The following is a 6,115-nucleotide window of genomic DNA, read 5'->3' as shown; positions in this document are numbered from 1 at the left end:
TGCCAAAAACGGAAAAAAAAAAAAAAAAAAAAAAAAAAAAAAAAAAAAAAAAAGAATGGTTATGTCTTATACATGGGAGCACCCAATGTCCATGAAAGCAGGGTCTTGGCTAATGTCTTCTTTTGTGTTAATTACATGCACTAAGCTGGAATTTTCCTTCCTGTTAAGTTACTGAGGTGGGGGTACTCCCTCCTTTATCAATTCTCTCTTTTTATCATTATTGCATTTTGGTCAATTGCTGTACTCCTCAGACTGGGGAATCAGACACTTTCTCCTGGACCTTCAGAGACACCAGGCAGATGAATGGATGTCTTCCCACTGAAGGAGCATTCACTGAGTCTGCTCTCCAGTGATCCTCCAGTGTTTCACAGCTGAAGGAAGGTCTGTGGAGGCTCCAGGGTCAAGGAAATGTTATGTTCTTGGAAGTATTACTGAGACCAGAATCCAGGCCTCCTGCCCTCACCTCCTTGCCTGGCCCATTTCAGTCTCCAGATACGCTCAATCCATTCACTCCCCTAGCAACAGACACTGCCCCTGCCCTGATGGACCTTGCAGTTCTAGTGGTGAGAGTAAGACAGATACAAGTGAACAAAATAATGGCGAGTTGTACAAGCTCTGTAAACATATGTTGAACGAATGAATGAAATGAACGAGTACTTACTATGTGCTCTGGGAAGAAAATGTGAAAAAATCAGAATTATAAATCACTTTCTGCTACTACTACATTTTCTAGTCTAGAAGTTAGTATTACTTCTCTGTCCTTTGGAGGGGATGGTGTACAGAAAATGCAAAATATTAGCTAATAATAGCTACCATTTATTGAACCGGCCATATACCAAGGGATTTATGTGTCTTATCAATTTTCACCCTTTGAATGAGACATAACTATTCCCATTTTAAAGATGAGAAAAACTGAGACTTGGAGAGGTTAAGTAATTATCTGAAATCACATACATAGCAGTAAGTGGCAGAGCACTTTTACTGGACTCTGGGAATATGTATTTATTTTTGTTCTTAGCCCTTCATGACAAATACTGATATCTCTTTCTGAGGCCACAGCACAGAGGGAGCTGTCACTCTCCCCTGTCATACCCCTGCTCAGCCTCTCCTCTCCTGCCCAAAGTGGGCTGTGGTGGGTGCCAGGCTCCCCTCTCATGGCTTGCTGTCCAGTGGCTGTTGCTGCCTCGTGGGCAGTAGGAGAGAATCACATTTGCTTTCAAAAGCTTTTTTCTTCCAGCCCTTGCTGAGCTGCCTGTTGTGTGTGGGAGGGACCATGAAAGGCCTGGATGTTGTCAACAAAAGACTTGAACAAGCCAAAGAGCTGATGATATTGACAAGAAGGGCACCTCAACAAGGCAGATAATCAAAAGCTGATGACTGACAGCACTTTCGCCTCCCTCCATCCCCTGGTAAATCAGCCTCTTACATGGTCTTGATGACAAATAACAAACTTTAACACGTTATAATTTTCACACGCATTAGTTTACTTCTACAGCCAACATTGAGGTATCCATGCCTGGGTTTATTACAGAAAAAAGACACTTGTGGGGCTAAAACCCAAGTGTCCTGCTTCATTTTATGTAATATTTACGTAGGGCTTACTCTGCTGATTATCTCATAACTATTAACTCATCTACTCTTCCATCACCATGTGAGGTAGGTATCATTATCATTATATATTTTGGGGAGTAGGTATTAGTATTATCCACATTTTTTAAGATAAGGAAACTGAGGCGTAGTAATCAAATGTCGTTCCCAAGGTTGTACAGCCAGCAAGTGACAGAGCAGGGATTATGAACCCAGCCAGCCCAGCCCCAGGGTCTGCGTGCGACCACTGCACCAGGTGGGCTTGGCACGAGGCCTGCACTTGGGAACCCTACTTTGTTTATCTGGTGACGCCCTCCCCTGCCTCCCTCAGTCTTTATGGCCTATTGGAAAAAGCAAGCTCTAGCAGTGGCTCCCAGGGTGACGATCCTTCAGCTGCCTCCTTGGCACTGTCACTCTCTCCTCCATCTCTTGCCAAGGGCTCCAGCCGGGAATACCACAGACGTTTGCCATGGATCAAGAGTTCTCTGGAGAAAGCGCTCACAGGAAGGCTGCTGTGAGAAATGAAGTGACTTGCTGTTCCCCTTGTTACCCCATCAAGAGGAGCCAAATGAAGTTGCTGCACGTTTGAACAGGCGCTATCAAAGCGCAGCGTCTGGCCAGTTTGGAGACAGACGTGGGCTCGTGTGGCTGGTGACTGAATGGCTGCGAGGAAAACCCGAGGTGGTGGATGACCGGAACAAAACTTCTGTGGGATGGTTGTGTGTCACTGATTCGACAGTGCTCCCTGACCTGCACCCACGGTGTGCACATGAGCTGCAAATGGGCAGCTTGTTCACTCGTTTACAAATCTACTCACTTATTCAGTAAACTCTGGTTCTGCCCCTAAGAGGTACTGTGCTAGGGGTCAAGGATAAACAAGACAAACTCCCTGCTCTACAGGGGCTCACATTCTAGAGAGGGGAGGCAGAAGGAAGATCCACAGTGATTTGTGTCACATGCTGAGGAAGGAGAGTATTTACTGTGGCCATTGGACATCCCTAGCCCCCAGTGCTGTCCTTCTCTTTTTCTGTCCATGCTGGGAGTGGGCAACCCTACGCCCAGGTGCATTTCAAACATCGCCGAGGAGCCCTCTTCCCTCAAGCTGCTTTCTGCCTGTATCTCACCTTCCTTGTAGGCTGGACCATTTGTATCAAAGAAGAAGTTGAGTCTCCTTCCTCGTCAGTTGCTGTTTGGCTGCAGGCAGCTACAGAGGTGCCAGTAAAGCAGCAGAGATAAGGCTTTGGTCTCGGCAGCAGGGATTCGTGGGGTGGGCTGGGATGGGTACTATTTCCTGCTTGCTCCCCTGCACTCTCTGTGCTGCGCTGTGCCCTGGGAGGCTGACCTGTGCAGACTGCATCGCCTGGGCTCCCTGACCCATCAGAGGTCCTGGCAGAGAAGGGGGAGATAGGACTCAGGGAATTTGTTTCCCTCCATCCCCTGCCTGCCTGAGGTTCTGGCACTGGTTGTCATTCCTCAATGGCCACAGCTTTGCTAGGTGACCCCTGTCCCATGACCCCAGCTCTTATCAGGCTTTCATAGTACTATTTCCATCTCTTGTCCCTTTGGGGCTTCCTGGTGCTGCTCCAGCTCTTATTGGTTCCCTTAATCCAGTCTATGCCTTTAAAAATGGTCATATCATTAAACTCCTCGCTGAAGTCCTTTTGAATGTATCATCTGTTTCCTGTTGGAACCCTGACTGGCTCAGCCAGGTGCATGGGAGGTGGGGACAGAACAGTTGGGGCTCCAGCTTAGCTTTATTGCCCCCCTTCCCCAGGGTTCATCAGAGGAAGAGTGAGAATTTGGATGAGTAAATGAGGGACTACTCTCTCCTGAGGGTTTCCGCTAAGGGGTGAGGAATCACTGCCGCTAGCTCGCTTGAAAGCAGAATGGAGAGTTGGTGCAGGCAGGCTCAGCGGGAAGGCTGTGGTTAGACCAACGGGAAGGAAGCCGACAACCGCCGAGAACCAGCCTGTGCTGGTCACTCTGACTGCTGTCTCATTGAACTTTCCCAGACCCTCGAGCTCTCCAAGTACCTTATTTTCACATTACAGGTGAGGAGATTGTGGTCCAGAGAGGTCAAGATACTAGAAGGAGGACAGAAACTTCACTCTGTCTCAGTTGCTCTGGCGAAAAGAAGTCCCACCTGTGATCAAGGGATTGTGACAGATCAATCTCAAGTGTCAGCATAGCCCTGGGGGTCTGGAGCCAGACCTCATTGGCTTGATCCCAGATCCACCTCTTACTTGCTATGTGACCTTGGGCATGTCACTCTCTATCAATACATGTTGGGCATTGTTTCCTCTCTGTGCCTCAGTTTCTTCATCTATAAAAATGGGTTTGATGGTAACAAACCTACCTCATAGGATTGTGGAGAAGGTTGAGTTTGTAGTTGTGAGGTGCTCAGGGATAGTGCTGGCACACCGTGGGCACTATCATATGTGTTCAAAAGCAGAGCCTGGTGCTCTGTCCTCATTTTCTAACCCCACCCTCCTCTTACTGCCCACCTTCCCTGCCTTCTTCCCAAGGTCCTGCAAAAGGGTGAGCAGCCACTGGGGAGTTCCAAGCCCTTTGTGAGCACACTTTGCCCTGAGCTGTCCTGCTCCCAGGCCTCACCATTCTGGACACAGCAGCAAAGACAGAGACACCTAGTTGGACCATCCACTCCAGGTCCTGACAGCCAGTGGGATGAGCTTCCGGGCAATGCATGCAAAATGGCCTGTTCCCTCCAATCCCCTCAACTTCCCGGAGCCACAGGGGACCCAGGAGCTCTTGGTAACAGCACATTAAGCCCCTGTTTGTGGGAACTTTAATTTAAACACAAATTAGAGACAGCAAATGACTCTGGCAGCCAGATAAGCCATCCCGGGAGAGCAAGAAACATGCCAAGAGAATCAGAAAAGATAAGGCCTGAATTTAAACTACCAGAGGTACCCAGAAGTCTGGAACAGGTGAAAGATGGGGGTCCTGAATGAAGAATCTCAGGAGCCCCCCACCCCGCTGCCTTGCTCTGGGCTTCATGCCACCTCCCTTCTCTTGCGTTCTCTATATTTCCTATCTTTTTGCAAAATTCCAAACTGATTCCTGATGCTATCCCTCCCGCCCCCACCCCACTGCTTTTGAGAACTCAACTCCTTTACTTACTTTGCTTCTTATCTACTATTCCGAGAAAGTTCTACTTGTTATCTGGCCTCCATCTACCCTGTCACAGTTAGAGCCTAATACATCCTGCATAGTGGTGGCTCAGGGGGGGTTTCAGGAGGCAAATGTGGTATAGTGGAAATAACCTGAATGGCTAAAAGACCCAGGTTAACTTCTTTGAGTCTCAGTTTCCTCATCTGGACGAGTGTGAGAGAGGATCTCTAAATTCCTGTGAGCTCTGACTTTTCACAGGAGAGTTTGAGGACAAGGACATATCAGGAAATCTCTATTGTTCTACAACCCAGGAATTTTCCACTGCTCTAGAGACATTGTTGGCTGTTCAGGAGTGGGGGTGGGGAAGAGCAACGAAGCCTGTCCATCCCTTTGTGGGGGGTTCTCCAGGCTTTGCTTTCACGCCTCCACACATGGCCCAGGCCTAGGCCCAGGAGAGAGGCTGCCTTTTCAGCTCTGTCAAGGCCTGCTGAGCCCAGCTTTGTGGGGCTTCAGCTGCTGAGATGTTGTCACCGTCCTCTGGGGTGGGAGTGACATATGTTCCCTCTGTCACAGCACCTGTGAAGGAGGCTGAGGGATGGTAACCCCCAAGAGGGCAGAGTTCTACCCTCTTCAGCTGACCTTGAGAAATCTTTTTATCCTGCTTTTCTGGGAGGCTTAAAATGCAGGCAGAGGCAGCAATCATCACAGCCCCAAAGCCTCTGCCAAATGGGGAGCTACTGTCTTTCACAGAGTGTAAAAGAACACACCTTGGCTATAGCAAGAGAGAAGAGGGTCAAACCACAGGCAGAACTTTCAGGTTGGATACTAGAGCAGACTGTGACCCCAAGAGGTTATCCATGGCCCTTGGTCTCTGAGCATGTCTGTGAGGACTGGGTCCCTGACCCCAAAAGGCCCATGCCAGTCACAGTCACTGTGACTTGGAAGTCAGAAGGTCCCTGTAACTGGAATAGAAGGACCATGGCATTTTCCCTGGCCCAAGGCCCTTAGATGGAGGTGGGCAGCTGCCACGGGGGCCAGGGTCCCAGCTGTGTCCCCACCTTGCCTGCCTCACTCCTCCTGAGTGCCTGGCTGCCCCTGGAGCCCCAGGCCTGCCCGCCATCTGGGCAGCTCAGTGGAGAGCCCACTGCCAAGGGAGTGCCAGCATTGATTTATAGCCTGCAATCTTGGCAGGCTCAGGCTGTGTGCCCGGAACCTCCTCTGCTCGGGGAAGAGGTATTCTTCTTAAAGGGGCAGTGCAGAGGAGTGCAGGAATGTCCAGGATGAAGGCTGAAGCATTCTGGGGACTGGTGAGAAAGAGCCCCCACCCATCAGGACTCTGGGCAAATGTCATTCCCTAGGGAAGCTTCTCCACCACCCATCACATCACTCATCATAC

The sequence above is a fragment of the Galeopterus variegatus genome, unplaced genomic scaffold (genome assembly GCF_000696425.1).
Source record: "Galeopterus variegatus unplaced genomic scaffold, G_variegatus-3.0.2 Scaffold60, whole genome shotgun sequence".
Lineage (NCBI taxonomy): Eukaryota > Metazoa > Chordata > Mammalia > Dermoptera > Cynocephalidae > Galeopterus > Galeopterus variegatus.
Note: the sequence above shows the minus strand (reverse complement) of the source record.